The sequence below is a fragment of the Scyliorhinus torazame genome, chromosome 5, assembly GCF_047496885.1.
Source record: "Scyliorhinus torazame isolate Kashiwa2021f chromosome 5, sScyTor2.1, whole genome shotgun sequence".
In the NCBI taxonomy this organism is placed as follows: domain Eukaryota; kingdom Metazoa; phylum Chordata; class Chondrichthyes; order Carcharhiniformes; family Scyliorhinidae; genus Scyliorhinus; species Scyliorhinus torazame.
The window spans coordinates 163,374,189-163,392,970 of NC_092711.1; the positions used below are offsets into that span (position 1 = coordinate 163,374,189).

Here is an 18,782-nt window from a genome sequence, read left to right on the forward strand (position 1 = left end):
CAACTAATGTTCGATGTTATCCAGTTCTTGAAAGTGCATAATAAATAGTGCCCATGACTTGTAGAACCCCTCCGAGCTTCCCCTCAATTCGAACTTAACCTTCTCTAGGGTCACATATTCCAACAGGTCCCCCTGCCACGCCAGGGAACAGGGTGGAGAGGCTGCTCTCCATCCCAGCAGGATCCGCCTTCGGGTGATCAACGAGGCGAAGGCTATGATATCTGCCTCCGCACCCGTTTCCAACCCTGGCTGGCACCCCGAATATGGCCTCCCGGAGACCTGGGTCCAGTTTCACACGTATCACCTTGGAAGTTACCCTAAACACCTCCTTCCAGTACTCCTCTAGCTTTGGACAGGACCAAAACATATGAACGTGATTAGCGGGGCCCCCCCGCAACGTTCACACACATCTTCTACTCCTTCAAAAAATCGTCTCATCCTCGCCCTCGTGAGGTGTACTCTATATACCACCTTCAGCTGTATCAGCCCCAACCTCGCACATGAGGTGGAGGCATTCACTCTCCGGAGCACCTCACACCAGACCCCCTCCTCTATAACTTCTCCCAGCTCTTCCTCCCACTTTGCTTTGATTATTGCAGTCAGACTTAAACCCATTTGTGGGATGCCCCAGATCCATTGTTCTTTGGGACATTCCAGTCTGACTAGCAATTAGCCCATTGCAGAGTCTGATGGCCTCTTTGTCCATCAATGGGAGGTTTGTTGCATACCAACAGCACAACTCTGTTCTTTTGTATAAATGGGAGTGGGCCATCAAATCAGCCAAAATAACAGTTATAAGTTGAAGTGTGGAAACACCAGAAAACCTGTGTTTGAGGGGTTGGGTGGAGTTAGAGAGAGAGAGAGAAGGAATGGTGTTTTAAACAGCTACAGCCGGAGGTTTAGGAAATAGACTGAGAAAGCTTTTTCACAGTAACTTCATTGGAGTGTTGATGTAAGCCTACTTGTGACACTAATAAAGATGATTATTATTATGAAAGTTGCCACCGAGGCAGTCTTTGGTAAAGGGTCATGAACGAATGTCCATAACAGAATAAAAATTGTTTTGTTAAATGCAAGTATCGCCTTTGCCTGTTTGTGCAAGTGGAACGAGAGCTGCATGTTCATGTAAAGTTATGTTTAATGGGAACTAGTGCATTAAGTTTATGAAACTACATGTAATCTTTTAATATTAGGATTGAAGTTTAAAAGTTTAAATATAATTTTTGTTTTAATAAGGTTTGTTTACAAAATAACCAAGCCCTATTTATTTTATTATCACTCCTGGAACAAATCGATCTTTCCGCACTACCTTAAAACTTTAAAAGGTTCTGGTCCAATATTTTAGCCACTGGTGAGAACTGACCAGGCGTCCATAACAAATTGGGGCTCGTGGTTGGGATATTCTTATGCATAATTCCTTGTTTGGCTTGGGGTTATCGAACTTAAAGACCGTGGGTGTGTGTGGATCGATTGCCTCCTTTCCCGGTTTGAAATATTGAATAGGGAGTGACTGGAGATGGTCCTTGCAGTTGTTATAAGGTCTCCTGGGGGTGGAGGAAATCACTCGGGAAGATTTAAAAGGGAAATCGAAAGCAAAGCTTTTGAGTTTGGCAGAGGAACTGTAGTTAACTCTGCCAAAAGGGCCAAAGAAGGCAGAGATAATACAAACCATGGTTCAATATCTAAACTTACAGTATCATAGTCTAACCCATTAGAATTAGCTCAAATCAAATTAAAAATTAAAGAATTGGAAATGCTGTAAAAACTGAGAGAAATAGAGATGGCAAATGAAGCCAAAGAAAAAGAGTTTTTCAAAGGGAAATGGAAATGAATTGGAAATGGAAAGGAATAAGATTGAAATAGAAAGGGAAAGATTAGCAAAGGAAGAGAGAGAGAGATTGACCATGGGAGAAGGGCACGAACGGGAGAGAGAATGAGAACTGTAGAAACTGGCACTGGAAGGAGAGTGATAGAAATCAACCTTTTGAGTTAGCTAGAGATGATAGATAAAAGGTTTAAATAAGAGATCATTAAGAGTAATTGCCGAAATCATATTAACCATGAGAGTGAGAAAAGCTGACTAGCTGGGAATTGATCAGATAAGACCTAATTTTCAGAATTTGCAATCGAACAAACTGCTAGAGTCCACAAGCTCAAATAGCAGACAGACCCTTTGTGTTAAAGAACTGGGCTAAGATCCCAGTTCCATTTCCATGGTAATGCCAAGTCAGCCCATAGTGATACGTTCTGATGCGAATTGTGTTTCACTCGGACAATGTTATGGAAAATTACCCCAAATCATTTATCTCTTAAATTGACAGACAGACAGTGTGGTCGAATTGAGCGAATTATCAATTAGTTAAAGCCAATCACAGCTGTAAAGAGGGCAACACTTTAAGATAGTAATCTCCTTAAAAATCAATTGTTGGAATGAGAAAATTCATTCCGGAATCACTTTTACCTATTTTCTAAAACCTATTCTCTCTGCTTGTTTTGCAAAATCACCATTTTATTTTGTTTTAAATCACGCAGTCATTTTGTATTGTGCATCTTGATTTGGAGCTGAATTACCAAAAACTATTATTGTATTTTGAATTCAACGATCTGTATTTGCTAAAGACAATCTATCAGACTAGCTTGCTGCAGGGCGAGTTGGAACTTTCTGAATTTTGTACTGAAAATCGAGCTTAGCAGTAGACACTATAAGCTGACAAATAAAGTTTCAAATATCTTTAGCGAGAAACACAGTCTGGAATCTCTGTTATTGGGGACCTGAGAAGGGGTGACACATATCCAGGGTTCCGAATAGACGCAGGGATCCATCAATTGGCGAGCCAGCCAGGGGCCGACCTGGATTCTCTCAGAGAGCAATGATGAAAAATGTTGGAGACAAGGCAGGAGCTGAGAAAGAAATCCCCCCTAGTCAAAGGTTTAGGAGGGGCATGTTTAAATATATCCAAGGCTTTCTAAGAGTCGATGAGAACGACTTTGAAGCTTATTTTATATCCTTTGAGAAAGTAGCTAAACAATTGAATTGGCCAAAGATGACGTGGGTGGTGCTTGTTCAAATAAAGGTTGCAGGTAGAGCTAGTGATGTGTTTGTCTCACTGTCAGAGGAGGTATCTGGGCATTATGATGTGGTGAAGAAACCAATATTAAGTACCTATGAACTGGTGCCAGAAGCCTACAGACAGAAGTTTGGAAAACTAAGAAAAGAACCAGGTCAGACCCATATAGATTTGGAAAGAATTGAACAAGCTAATTTTGATAGGTGGACAAGAGCACTAAAAATAAACCAAACGGATGTGGCACTTTGGGAAATAATTATTTTGGAGGAATTTAAAGATTCACTTCCCGGAGTAGTGAGAACTCATATCGAAGAGCAGAGCTCAAACGGCTAGACAGGCCGCGGATATGGATGACGATTTTGAATTGGTTTGTAAAGCAAAGTTTAGTGTCGATATCAATTTCAATCTGCGAAGGATAGAAACTGGGTATATGAGAAGTTCACAGGGGTCCATGCAGAGGAGGTGTAGTTGGTGATTGAGGAGAAGGACCCTTGCACTCAACAAGAGGAGCAGCATCAAACAGGGTGGTACTGAAGCATTCTGGGAGAAATCAGTGCAATCACTGAAACTTGGAAGGGGATTGAGGAGGACCCACTGTCAAAGAACGGAATAGGCCCAAACATTACATTGCTGTAGTGTTTCCATCCCTCACTCCTCAAACCCAAAACAATAGGGAGAGAGACTGCACCAAACCTGCGAGAAACACTCTTCTGAGTGTGGATTTAAGAAGGCAGCTGATTGGTGAGGACGTTCTCGTGAATATTTTCCAATCTATTAAAGTAATTTAATATTTAACAGAGGGTTAGTCATGACAGTTGGTGGAGCTTGGCGTTCCACCTGCGAGACGTGGTCAATCATGGATGCTGACAACATCCCTGACAATTACATCTGGGGGAAGTGTATCCAGCTGCACTTGCTGACTGAACAAATGGATCGGTTTGAGCAGCAGCTGCAGGTAAGAAAGAGCAGCCAAATGGCGGGAAGCGTCATAGATAGAAGTAAAAGAGATGTGGTCACACCCAAGGTACAGGAAGATAGATGGGTGACCGTTAGACAGGGCAGACAGTCAATGCAGGAGTCCCCTGGCTGCCCCCTCTCCAACAAGTATGCCCTTTTGGATACTGATGAGGAGATGGCCCATCAGATGACAGCAGCAGCAATAGCCAGAGTGGTGGCACTACTGCTGGAGCGGGTTTGCTTCAACACAAGAAGTATAACAGGTAAGATGGATGAATTTACAGCCTGGATTAATGTGGGGAATTATGATATTGTTGCTATTATGAAGACATGATTAAAAGGACAGGACTGGCAGCTTAACGTTGTGGGATATCTATTTTTTAGACGAGACAGAGGGGGTAGTTGAAGGAGTGGGGGAGTTTCACTACTGGTCAGGGAACATCACAGCTGTGATGAAGGAGGACATCTTGGAGGGATTCTGCAGTGAGGCATTATGGGTTGAACTCACAAAGAGGAAGGATGGAATCACAATGTTGGGGTTGTACTATCGGCCTCCCAACAAACAGCGGGGTACAGAGGAACAGATATATAGTCAGATTCTGGAAGATGTGAAAGTAGCAGGGTTGTTGTGGTGGGTGATTTTATTTCCCCCATAATGACTTGGACTCCCAGGGGTTTGGATGCAGAGCAATTTGTAAGGTCTGTCCAGGAGGGTTTTTTGAAATGTTGATAGTCCAACCAGGCAGGGGACCTTACTGGATCTGGTATTGGGGAATGAGCCCGGCCAGGTGATAAAAGTTTCAGTAGCGGAACATATTGGGAATAGTGATCATAATTCCATAAGTTTTTGAACACGCATGGATAAGAACAAGAGTGGTCCTCGAGTGAGGGCGCAAAATTGGGGGAAAGCTAACTATACCAGAACTCAGCCAGAGCTGGAGAATGTGGATTGGGAGCAGCTGTTTGAGGGTAAATCCGCAATTGATATATGGGAATCTTTTAAAGACCAGTTGATTAGAGTGCAGGACAGGCATGACCCTGCAAAAATGAAGGACAGAAATGGCAGGATTAGGGAATCATGGATGACAGGGGAAATTGTGAGACTAGTCAAAAAGAAAAAGGAAGCATACATAAGGTCTAGGCCAGGTTTTTCAAACTCAGGGGCACGACCCACGGGTGGGAGTCGGGAGGGTCGCAAAGTGATTGGTTGCAGCGTTCCCGAAGGGGGAAGAAGTCCCGAATAACCGGGCCTGGCTTTTAAGAATGCCGCTGCTGGCAGTCCTCGTCTGGTTGCGGTGTTTGAGGGGCGGCGCAAGGCTGAGTTGTGTGCTGGTCACCGCACCTGGGTGGGGGGGGTGGGAACTGGGACCGGCGGATGTCCACGTAGGTGCATGATGCTGACAGTGGTGGCCCCAGCTTGGAGCTCCGCTTTGATGCTTGTCCTCTGCGTGCTGCTCGGCTTGTCCCCCGCCACCGATCGGCAGTATGTGACCTGCGGCTCTGTGGTCAACTATTCAACAGCCGACACAATGTCTGCTTGCACTCCCACAATGTGAAGTCCTGATTGGGCAGTGGTCAGCAGTCTGTGACTGGGGTGGATGCAGCTACTGGACAGTGGCAGCGAAGCTAGGCCAGGTTTGTCGGCAAGGAATACCAATCAAACCAGGCAAGTCAATACGGCTGACACATTGGGAATCGAACCTGGGATCCTGGAGCTGTGATGCAACAGTGCTAACCAGATATCTGATATAACGACTTCCTCTAATTGCCCCAATCTGTATAATTAGTGTTGACATTGTTACGACACCCTGGGTGAGAGCACGGTCAATTCCAGCCCCACAGACCCCGGAGTCCCAACATAAGTGAATTAACCAATAGTTTGTGTATTTTCCTGAGATCTTTGACCCTTGACTGCTCCAATCAATGACTTACAGGCACAAGATTGGAAGTAAAATATGAAAAACTTTATTTATAAGAAGAGATAAACATGTAATTGTAACAATGGAACAACGGTCTGCTAATCTAATTATTCCCCTCACACTATCCCACCCTCCACCCCCACACACATGGCAGGCACACAGTGGGGTAGGGAAGGGTTAGAAAAACAGGCATTAAACTGGGAATGAGAGATCGGTATCTTTGCTGAGGTTGTGATCTTTGCAGGTGGTGATCTCGGAACACGAGGTGTCGAAAACCACCGATTGGTTTGGATCTTTTAGTATCAGCCTTCAATGAGACCTCGGGCTGCAGGAATTCCTCTGGCGAGTCGCCTTTGCCAGATTGATTCTCAATATCACTGAGATAACATTAGAATTCTCTACCTGAGGGTTTACAGCTGGTTCTCCATCCACTCTGCCTTCCAACTGCTTGTCTGGTCTTTGTGCAGGGTTTCTAGCTGTGGTATGAAGAGAGAGAGAAGGGTCTGGTCTTCAGGACCTTTTAGGATTCTCAGGAGAGAAATATCAGACTGGGCTTTTCCCAGCCTTTCAAACAGAGGATTAAGCTTTCACAGGCTTGGCTGGAGAGACTGCTTGCAGCATTTCAATCAGAGGTTACTTTCACAGGCCTGGCTGGAGAATGTTTTAATCACCAGCCTTAGCTGATAGTGAGAGAGTCCAGACCTGGTCACTCCAGGGTTTTAGCAGAACTGAATTAAAATGGAGTCTGCGCTTCTTCATCGCAGAAACCTCAGAAGCACTCTACCAATCAAAATTGAGAACTGAATTAGTCCCGGAATCTCAGAAGCATTGGTTAGCTGCTAGCCAAGTCCATCAAAATGACATCACCGGACTATGCCACATAGTACACTGCACTAAGGGGGGAGTTCTCTTGGGCCAGTTCAAATAGCACCTTAGGCCAAGGCGGCGGCGGGGGGGGGGGGGGGGGTCAGTTTAAAACCAAAGTTTGCAGTTTCATAGCAGCCAGCAAGGCAGAAATTAAAAAGGAAAACAAGGGCAAGTAAGGATTCAAAAGAGGTTCCTCACAACATGGCTATAATGGGTATCGCTAAAACAGTACCTGTTAACATTTTGTTATTCATAATACATTCAACATATATGTGTTAATCCCCTGAGCTGGCATCCAGTCAACCTATGGTTGGCATTTTGTGATGGGTTAAATAGATGTTCATTTGTAACCCACAGTGGGACTATTCCCTTGATAATTTGTCTTAGATTTTCTCACACCTGTTCAAGCGCCCACGATCTAGAGATGCTACGGACATCATTCTTATTTGCATCATCCAAAATATCTTTTCCCTATCCCAATTAATTTATTAATGGCGACTGCATGATTTCCTAATAGAGGGGCCAAGTTTTAAATTACCCGGGTCATGCCTTGGTCGGTACCCAGTTGAGTTCAAGGAATCCCCTCTGTCAGTCCGATGGAGTGTTTTTATAATATCTTTAAAACAGAACACAAACATCTTCCAGGCATTAACACATTTACTTTTTCCTTGTTTTCCTTAAACATGTTTTATTTTCCATAGGTAGCTCGCTAAATTATGTGTCTGACTTCCTTTTCAATTTTAAAATGATCTCAGCAATGGTTTTGAGCTGTCTTCTTTAATTCTGCCAAATCTACTTCCTAAACAAACCACAGGGGTCCAGTGTGTTTGAGGTGGAATGGATTCATGTCTCAGTCTAAATGAAAGAGTTAACTCCCTCTCGTTCAAAGTGCTTCTTATTCCTCTAGTAAGTGTCCCTTTTAATGAGCTGGCAGCCCTACCTCTGATTTCCCCGATCAGGGCAACATTTACACAAATCAAGGTTAAGTTTGCCAAAACCAATAATAAAACAAACCCATAAACATTCAAATGAAGCAAAAACAACAACCATTTTCACAGCTGTAAATTTCAAACAGTTCATTCTCTTGTCGCTCGAGGACCTCAAAGACAGAACACTGCAAACTCACAATCCCTCACTGCAAATTTAGACACACACAGTTATCACTTTTCATAATTCCCTAGAAATATGGGACACATATTAAACAGGCAAGGAGTAAAACTGAGACGACACACGAGCCGACGATAGGGAGTTAACAAGTCATTAGATCGCTCACACAAACAGCACTTACACACACACAAGGAATCATTCACACAGGAAAGGATTTGTGTTCATTTTCTCTCTATTCTTTGTTGTCCTTTCCTAATTATCTTAACCTCACTAGTGACTGGGTGGGATTTAGGTTGTGGGAAACAGATTGTTACATTTTGTCAAAAATAAATACATTACCACCTGCAAAAATGCTTGTTCCTTGTCTGGGGGGATGTGACAAACAGGGGGCGGGATTCTCCCCTACCCGGCGGGGCGGGCAGTCCAGGTGGGATGGAGTGGCGGGAGCCAGTCCGGCGTCGGGCCGCCCCAAAGGTGTGGATTTCTCCGCACCTTTAGGGGCCACGCCCTCACCTTGAGGGGCTAGGCCCACGCCGGAGTGGTTGGCGCGCCGCCGGCCGGCGGGAAAGGCCTTTGGCGCCACGCCAGCCAGGGCCGGAGGGACTTCGCCGGCCGGCGGGAGTCCGCGCATGCGCGGGAGCGTCAGCGGCTGCTGATGTCATTCCAGCGCATGCGCAAGGGGGGGTCACCTAGGCGTCTACCATCGCGGAGACCTACATGGCCGACGCGTAGTAAAAAGGTTCCCCCACGACACAGGCTCACCCACCGATCAGTGGGCCCCGATCACGGGCCAGGCCACCATGGGGGCACCCCCCGGGGCCAGATCGCCCTGCGCCCCCCCCCCCCCCCCCAGGATCCTGGAGCCCGCCGGTCCCGCCGGTCAGAGAGGTGGTTTAATTCCCACCGGCGGGACTGGCATGACAGCAGCGGGATTTCGGCCCATCGCGGGCCGGAGAATCGGTGGCGGGGGGAGACCGTCGCGGCGCGATTCCTGCCCCCCGCCGAATTTCTGGCGCCGGAGAATTCAGCGGCCGGCGGGGGTCGAATTCATGCCGCCCCACAGCGATTCTCCGACCTGGCGGGGGGTTGGAGAATCCCGCCCAGGATATATTTCTCACACTGATTCCAAATTGCCCTGAATTATGCTTAAAATTTCCACATTTAACTGGTCTTGTTGAATTCCCACAAATCCACAATTAAACTTTATTTAAATTAAAATAGACATCTACAGAATCACAGACACAATTTTCTGGGTGATCTAAAACAAATCTGCTGAAATGGTTAATTTTCCTACAGAACCTAAAGGGACAGGGCGACTTGGCACGCAATGTGTGTCCCCTTTCACAATTTACGACTTCTTTTGTCCTATGTGCTTCAATTTAATTTCTGTTGTCTATTCTTTTCCCCTTCAATTTCCAATATTTGCTACTTAAGCAAAGTTGCAAGCGATATTTTGTGAAATGAGTTGTTAACGGACTCTCAACATGTTTTATCACCCAAATGTACTGGGGAGTTAAAATTGGATTGCTGCCAAACTCGTCTTATCTTTGTTTTGGAACAGACTGACCTAAACATGGGTTACTTACTTTCAAACCTATCTCTTGAATCCTAACGGTTTTAATTTTTTTTAAATCAGAGTTTCACATTAGATGAAGTTTAGTTTCCTATCCAAACAAATTGTAAACATTTTTTTTTAGAACTAAACACAATTAAAACCTCTTATTAGCATCTCAAATGGAACAGTAAATTCAAATGTTACATTTTTAACCATAACTGTTGCTAACTCGCCAGAACAAGGGAGGGGAGAATATATGACTGAATGTTTAGGGGAGCTTCTCCCTTGGTAATCGCAGGAGGAGCTGTACTTGTCCTTATCTACTTGCTCTGAATGGCCTTGGTTTAAAGTTTGTAAAAATGCTTTTTCACAGACAGAGTTTTCCTTTGAGACACAAGCCTGTATTTCATTTCCAGCTGTCCAGCTGAATTGTTTCATTTTATCGTTCAGTTTCCTGTGTCTTCAGGCAGGTAAAGTGACACCATTGCCATTCCTCAGCAAATTTGTGTTCCTTCAGGATTAGTCTTACCCTGTGGGTTTACTAAATGTCTCTCCTTTTCCTTCAATTCCCAATATCTATTGGTTCTGGCCACAGGGAGATGAGGCTCAGTATCCTCGGCCCAAGGGCGGTTGGTGATTGTGTTTTATCCACTGGGGCGGCCCCACCCTATCTGCCCAACTGTGTTGCTGCAAACTGCAGCCACCGGCTGGACTGGATTGTCTCATTCCTTTGTCTAATTATTCACTAAATATAGGCTGCTCAGAATTATTACCCCTTTTGTTCTCTATCCTTTTTTTTAGAAAATATTTTATTGAGGCATTTATAGTTTTAACATTTTAAACAGAGAGATCCAACACGCGCAAAAGCCCCACAATAACACACCCGACTTCCCCAGCCCAAACTCCTAACTACCCATACATTAGATTCCCTTCCCTTAGTCGGCACTTCCATGCCTCCACCACCCCCCCCTCCCCCTGCTGACAGTCAGTTTTCCTTAAAGAAGTCGATGAACGGCTGCCACCTCCGAGCGAACCCCTGTAGTGAACCCCTTAAGGCGAACTTGATCTTTTTTAGCCTGAGAAACCTTGCCATGTCACTGACCCAAACCCCGACTTTGGAGGCTCCGAGTCCCTCCATCCCAGCAAATTCCATCTCCGGGCCACCAGGGAGGCAAGGGCCAAAACGCCGGCTTCTCTCCCCCCCGCCCCCCCCCCCCGGATCTTCTGACACTCCAAATATTGCCATTTCTGGACTAGGAGTCACCCTCCCTTCCAGGACCTCTGACATGACATCTGAAAATCCCTGCCAGAATCCCCTCAGCCTCTTACACACCCAAAAGATATGTACATGGTTCGCAGGACTTCCCCCGCATTGCCCACATCTGTCCTCCACTTCCTCAAACAATCTACTCATCCGGACCACAGTGATATGAGCCCTGTGGACCACCTTGAACTGGATCAGGCTGAGCCTGGCACACGACGAGGATGCATTGACTCTCCTCAGGGCCTTCTCGCATAACCCGACTTCCAACTCCCCTCCCAGCACTTCCTCCCACTTCCTCTTCACCTCCCCAATTGGAACCCCTTCCCACGACATCAGTTCCTTGTATATTTCCGAGACCCTCCCCTTCCCAACTCCTGTTTTAGACACCACCTTATCCTGTAGTCCCCTTGGTGGGAGGTGAGGGAAACTCGGGACCTGCCTCCGAACAAAATCCCGTACCTGCAGGTACCGGAACCCGTTCCCACCCGGCAACTCAAACTCCTCCTCTAGTTTCTCCAGGCTCGGGAAACCCTCCTCAATGAAGAGATCCCCAAATCTCTCAATCTCTGCCCGCTGCCACCTTCTGAAGCCCCGTCCAACCCACCCCCCCCCCCCGGAGGAAACCGGTGATTATCACAGATCGGTGACCACACCGACACCCCCTCCAGTCTCATATGCTGCCTCCATTGCCCCCATACTCTCAGGGCTGCCACTAACACTGGGCTTGTGGAGTACAGAGCCGGCGAGAATGGCAGAGACGCCATTAACAAAGCCTTCAAGCTCGTGCCCTTACAATGTGCCACTTCCACCTGCTCCCTCAGCGACCCCTCCCACTACCCATCTCCTAAACATTGATATATTAGCTGCCCAGTAATAATTAATAAAGTTCAGGAGGGCCAAACCCCCCCTCCCCGCGCCCCCGCTCAAGAAGGACCTTCTTCACCCTCGGGGCTTTCCCGGCCCATATAAAACCCGAGATCGCCGCGTTCATCTTCCGAAAAAATGCCTTGGGGATGAAGATTGAGAGGCACTGAAAAACTAACAGCAATCTCGGGGGGACTGTCACCTTCACAGTCTGTATCCTCCCCGCCAATGACAGCGGGGGCACGTCCCACCTACGGAAGTCCCATTTCATTAGCTCAATCACCCTGCCCAAATTTAATTTATGAAGCTGACCCCAGTTCCTAGCCACCTGAATCCCCAGGTACCTAAAACTCCCTCAGTCTCCACTGCTGCCCCCTTGCCTGGATCACAAAAACCTCACTCTTGCCCATATTCAGTTTGTAACCTGAGAACTGGCCAAATTCCTCTAATATCCCCATAATTCTGACATTCCCCCCCCTTTTGCGCTGTGTTTCTGGGGTTGGGTTGGGTCACTGTTATACTGTGTTTGGGACCATTGGTTTGCTTTAGGTTTGTTTCTGTTCTTTGGTGGGGGGGTTGTTCTCTTCGATTGGGTCTGGCTGGGGTTGTTTTGTTTGCACCAGGATGGCTGGGGGGTGCTAGGATGCTAGGTGCCTTGGGCGAGGGCTTCCAGGCTAGCTGAGCGGGATAGTTCACAGAAGCGCAGTGGGGGGTGAGCAGGTGGTTAGTGAGGGGATGGGGGTTGGACTGTTGTTTAGGGGGTTTGCGAGGGGGGGGTGGAGGGGGGGGAATGAACTGGGGACGGGCTTCTAAAAAGTGATAGGAGGAGGATCGATGACGGTGGGTGCCCGAGAGCGGGCCTGAGGAGGTGCGGGACGCAGGCTGCTGTCTGGCCCAAGAGGGAATGCCGGTGGTATTAGTGAACATCTATGCCCCGAACTGGGATGACGTCGAATTTATGAGGCAGGTGCTGGGGAGGATCCCCGACCTGGACTCGAATCGGCTCATTTTCTGGATCCGAGACTGGATCGGTCGAGGTCCGGGAGGGTGTCTGCAGCAACGAAGGAGCTAAGGGGGTTCATTGAGAACATGGGGGGGGGGGGGGGGGGGGGATCCGTGGAGATTTGGGAGACTGAGGGCGAAGGAATTTTTATTCTTCTCCCATGTGCACAAGGTGTATTCCCGAATGGAGTTTTTTGTTTTGATAAGACGCTGCTGACAGGGATGGTGGTGGATGTTGAGTGCTCGGCAATAGTGGTGACAGACCATGCCCCGCACTGGGTGGACCTGCGGGTGAGCAAAGGTGGGGCCAGCGCCCGCAATGGAGGCTGGAAGTGAGGTCGTTGGCGGAGGAGGAGGAGGCGTGTGAGCGGGTGAGGAAGGCCATCCAGGGATATGTAGAGATAAAGGACACGGGTAAGGTCTCGGCAGGTAAGGTATGGGAGGCACTAAAGGCAGTGGTCAGGGGGGAGTTTATTTTGAATTGGGCACAGAGGGAGAAGGCGTAGCAGGCGAAGATAGAAAGGCTAGTGGAAGAAATGCTGCAGGTGGATAAGAGATATGTAGAGATATGTAAACTGGGGCTGTTTATCACAGGGCTAAATTGCTGGCTTTGAAAGCAGACCAAGGCAGGCCAACAGCACGGTTCAATTCCCGTAACAGCCTCCCCGAACAGGCGCCGGAATGTGGCGACTAGGGGCTTTTCACAGTAACTTCATTGAAGCCTACTTGTGACAATAAGTGATTTTCATTCATTTTCATTTCATGCCCCGGAGGCAGGGCTGCTAAAGGAGCGGCAGAGGCTGCAGATGGAGTTTGGGCTTCTATCTACGGGAAAGGTGGTGGGGCAGTTGAGAAGGGTGAGAGGGGCGGTGTATGAGCATGGGGAGAAGGCGAGCAGGATGCTAGCGCACCAGTTGAGGAAGCAGGAGGCTGCGAGCGAGATCGGGAAAATGAAGGACGTGGGAGGGAATATTGTCTTGGACCCGGCGGGGGTGAATGGGGTGTTTATGGACTTCTATAGCTGTTTGAGTCGGAACTCATAGAGGTGGTTTTTAGAGGGGTTGGAGTTCCCGAAGGTGGATGAGGAGCTGTTGGAGGCCCTGGGGGCCCCAATTGGACTGGTAGAAGCGGTGGAGGGGCTTGAAGCGATGCAATCGGGCAAGGCCCCGGGTCCGGACGGGTTATTAGAAATTCTCGGGAGTATGAAATGAATGAATGAAAATCACTTATTGTCACAAGTAGGCTTCAATGAAGTTACTGTGAAAAGCCCCTAGTCGCCACATTCCGGCGCCTGTTCGGGGAGGCTGTTATGGGAATTGAACTGTGCTGCTGGCCTGCCTTGGTCTGCTTTCAAAGCCAGCGATTTAGCCCTGTGCTAAACAGCCCCTGGTGTATTTGGACTGCTGCTAGTAAGGGACTTGAACAAGGCAAGGGAACTAGAAGTGCCCCCCCCCCCCCCCCCCCCCCGTCCCCCGACGTTGTCACAGACTTCGATCTCTCTCATTTGAAGCATAAAAATGACCCGGAACAATGTGAGTCATACAGACCGATCTCACTGCTAACTGTAGATGCCAAACTATTGGCTAAGATCTTGGCCTTGAGAATAGAGCATTGTGTCCCGGGGTGACAGGGGAGGACCAGACGGGGTTTGTGAAGGGGAGGCATCTGGCGGCCAAGATCAGGATGTTACTCAGTGTGATCATGGTACCTCCAGAAGGACGAAAGGTAGAGGTGGTGGTTGCCGTGGATGCCGAGAAGGCTTTTATCGAGCAGGACTGTTTGTGGGAGGTCCTGGGGCGGTTTGGATTTGGGCAGGGTTTTGTGGACTGGGTCTGGTTGTTATACCAGGCACCAGTGGCATTTATACAAACAAACCAGGTGAGTTCAGATTATTTCAGGCTGCACGGAGGGACTGCCCTGGCTATAGGACCATTGGCGATGGCACTGAGAGCGTCAGGGGTCTTGCAGGGGATAGTGGACATTATATAAGAGACCATCCTTTTAGCCAGACAAATAAATGTGCCAAGCTGAGGGAGCAAAGGATGTCAATGTCTTTAAGAGAGAGAGACCTGGGCCAAGCTTTCCAGAGTCTGCACCCTCCCTGGATTCACTTCCTTTCCCTTCAGTTGCTGCAAGTGACCAATTGAAGGTGAGAATGAGATAAGAAAGTGTTTTACTCCCAGATGTTGGAGACAGGAGGAAAGCTCTTTCTCGCTCGCGCTGATTGGCTGGAGGACCAGAGTCCTTCCGGTCGTAACTCTTTCCATTGGTCAATACCTCAGCAGGAAGGTCAGGGGGTGGGCTTTCCCTCACACATGCGCAACCGCTCTTCTCTCTTGGACATGCGCAGTCAAAGGCCGGGGGCAGATCGCCGACAGGCTTCTCGCTCTGGCCGGAGTTGTCAGCCGGTTGCCTGGAAACCTTGTCTCGGGGAGTGGGGCGGAGCTGCTGTATCCGCCCGCCGGGCCTCCGCACTGGGACCGTGAGACGTCACCGCGGATTCCTATGGGTGCACCGGAAGGTTGCTGACCGATGGGAAGAGTTGGTGAGCCGGAAGGACTCTCTTCCACCATCCAATCAGCTCCCCCGTTGTCTGAATGCGGAAGCTGGACAATGAGCAAAACTGGGGCCTCGCACAGACGGAAACCCCCTCCTCTCTCCAACATCTGTGAGTAAAACACTTTCTTTTCTCCCCCTTTCCATTTCGTTTCTCATTCTGACCTTCAATTGGTAACTTGCAGCAACTGAAGGGAAAGGAAGTGAATCCAGGGAGGGTGCAGACTCTGGAAAGCTTGGCCCAGGTCTCTCTCTCTCTCTCTCTCTCTCATAAAGACATTGACATCCTTTGCTCCCTCAGCTTGACACATATATTTGTTCACAATTACAGGGCTGGTTTCTCCAGGCGATTGCTGACATTTAAGAAGACAGTAGATTATTGTCGGACAGAGACATGTCTCATGTTATATGGTACAGATTAGATATATTATTTATAGTTCTCTAACAAAGTACATTTATTATTATTTCGAGCCTTGTAATATTGTACTGTCGCTACATTACATATTACCAGTCATCTCTTCCCTCAGAGGGTTATTAGTCTCTGGATTTCTCTTCCACAGGGACCAGTGGGGTGTGGGGGTCATTGAATATATTCATGTATGAGTTAGACAGATTTTTAATAAATTGTTATTTTTTAAAATCATGTTTTAAACAATGAACGCAACAGAGTAACAGAAAAAATGGTGGAAAATGGGCCCAAAGCGGAACAAGAGACATTGCCAATATAAATACAAGCAACACATTGCAGAATTAATTTGGAACAGGATATTTGAGGGACCAGAGCCTCGAGATGAAATGATGGATTAATTGAACAACCGATTAACAGGTTAAAATAGTGAATGGGGGAAGAAGGTAAGATTATATAAAAACGGAGGATAACAATTCAGTTTGTAAACCCAAAAATATTACAGACTAACAGCATAATCAAATTAAAATGAATGACACAACATAGATGACATAGAACTCCTGTAGTGCAAAAGGCCATTCACCCCTCAAGTCTGCACTGAGCCTCAGAAAGAGCATTTAACTGAAGCCCACTCCCCATCCTATCCTCGTAACCCGGTGCATTGATCATGGTCAACCCACCTAACCTACACATCTTGGACACTAAGGGGCAATTTAGCGTGACCAGTCCACTTTAGCTGCACATCTTTGGACAGTGGGAGGAAACTGGAGCACCCGGAGGAAACACACCCAGACACAAGAAGAATATGCAAACTCCACACAGACAGCCACCCAAGGCTGGAATTGAACCTGGGTCCCTGGAGCTGAGGTAGCAGTACTAACCACTGTGCCCTACTCCCAGCCTAAGTTAAATTGAATTCACTCATGGAAGCCCAGGAGGAGCAAGTCAGTCAAATTAGAGCCTATGTATTTGAGATGGGAGTCCCATACTTTACCCAATGCATCAGACTCAGAATGAATTACAGACATTAAAAATTGAATGGAAATGCATTCCATAATCAGCCTCTGCCAGTTTTGGATAGAGGGAGAACTGACTGGTCTGCTTCTGTATTGAGCCTGATGAATGTTGGCTCCATCCTAACCCAATCCCTAAGACGAGAGCCCAATTGATGAAGCCTAATTTTCAGGAGACCATACCCTCCCTTAGCTCCTGGTGATTGGAGCTTAACAAACTTGAGGCGATATTTCTTTTTGTTCCAGGTAGAGTCATAGATGTTTACAGCATGGAAACAGGCCCTTCGGCCCAGCTTGTCCATGCCGCCCAGTTTCTGTCACTAAGCTAGTCCCACTTGTCAGCATTTCCCTCTATACCCACCCTGCCCTTGTTACTGTCTAACTGCTTTTTAAATGACAAAATTGTACCTGCCTCTGGCAGCCATTCCAGATACTCACCACCCTCTGTGTGAAGAAATTTCCCCTCTGGTCTCTTTTGTATCTCTCTCCTCTCACCTTAAACCTATGCCCTCTAGTTCCAGACTCCTACCTTAGGGAAAAGATGTTGACTATATACCTATCTGTGCTCCTCATTATTTTATAGACTTCTATAAGGTCACACCTAAGCCTCCTACGCTCCAGGGAAAAATGTTCCAGCCTCTCCTTATAACTCAGACCATCAAGTCATGGCAGCATCCTGGTAAATCTCTTCTGCACTCTTTCTAGTTTAACAATATTCTTTCTATAATAGGGTGACCAGAACTGAACACAGTAGTCCCTGTGTGGTCTTACCAATGTCTTGTACAACTTCAACAAGACATCCCAACTACTGTATTCAATATTCTAACCAATAAAACCTAGCATACTGAATGCCTTCTTCACCACCCTGTCCACCTGCAACTCCACCTTCAAGGAGCTATAAACCTGTACACATAGATCTCTTTGTTCTGTAAGTCTCCCCAACTCCCTACCATTAACTGAGTAGGTCCTGCCCTGATTTGATAAATTTCCCTAACGACTCTGGTCGACAGCAGTATAGGCAGCATCTGCAGAGGGTAGGACAGTCTGGGCAACACATTCATTTTAATGAAGGCGATTCTCCCTCGCCATGAAATCGGAAGAGCCGACCACCGGGCAAGGTCCCACCTAATAGCCACCATCAGCTGTGGAAAGTTGGCCCCATATAGCTGTCTGAAAGAGGGGGACATTGACATTCCCAGGTTTTTAAATGGCATGGTGTGGGGGGGGACATCTGAAGGGGAAGTTAGCACGAGGAGGGGGCTTACCCCTCAACCCCTCCCCACCGACATGGGCTCGAACTCAGTAAAATTGATCTCGATACGAGAGAAGCCACTAAACCTATCCACTACTCCAATAAAGGCCGGGACTGAAACACTGGAGTTCGATACAAACAGCAGCCTGTCATGTGCACACTCAGAGTGATCTTGTGCTGCCTCACCACACCCTCAAGTCCCGATATCTGAGGATCCGATCTAATATCCTCCGGCAAGGGCTCAATGGCCAACGCAAACAGCAAGGGGGACAGAGGGCAGTCCTGTCTAGTCCCTCTCTGAAGCTCAAAATGTGACATCCTTATACCATTGGTAAGCACTGCCGCTGCCGGTATGTGATATAACAATTGAATCCACTCATTATAATCCTCACCCAACCCGAAGCCTCGCAGCGGATACACCAGATAATTCCACTCAACTCGAGCAAAAGCTTTCTCTGCATCGAAGAAGATCAGCAGCCCATCCAATGCACATTTCTGCAAAGCCTGAATCACATTCAGCAACCTTCCAACATTGTTACTGGAAAATCTTCCCCGTATAAACCCAGTCTGGTCCTCCCACACGATTGTCGGAAGGATGTCCTCCAGCCTTATCGGCAAAATATAAGATCGCAGTTTCAAGTCAACATTCAAAAGAGAGATTGGGCGATAAGAGGTCCACTCCTCTGGGTCCTTGTCCACCTTCAGAATCAAAGAGATATTAGCCTCACGAAGAGACGGTGGCAGCATCCCAGAGTCAAAAGAGTGACAATACATATCTACCAACAGGTCCAACAACAAATCCTCAAACCCCCGATAAAACTCACACCCACAGACATCTGGTCCCGGGACTTTACCTGACTGCAGCTCCTTCATGGCCTTTGACACTCTGCCCTAGAAAGGGGAGCATTAAGAGCCTCACGCTGGCTTTCTGAGGCCTCCTGAAGCTTCAGGG

The 18,782-nt window shown here is 47.5% G+C and overlaps 1 protein-coding gene across 3 annotated transcripts in view; it reads left to right on the top strand.

Moving 5' to 3' along the window:
- The first annotated feature begins 14,961 nt into the window (after positions 1-14,961).
- The window catches only part of LOC140420374 (uncharacterized), a 36,570-nt gene continuing 32,749 nt past the window's right edge, over positions 14,962-18,782 (top strand). For 2 of the 3 annotated variants that reach the window (XR_011946323.1, XM_072504382.1), the window contains exon 1: positions 14,962-15,271. The gene's annotated coding sequence lies outside the window, so the exon portion shown is untranslated. Of the gene's footprint in view, positions 15,272-15,490; positions 15,571-18,782 lie in introns of all 3 variants that reach the window. The other variant, XM_072504383.1, reaches the window with a different exon arrangement.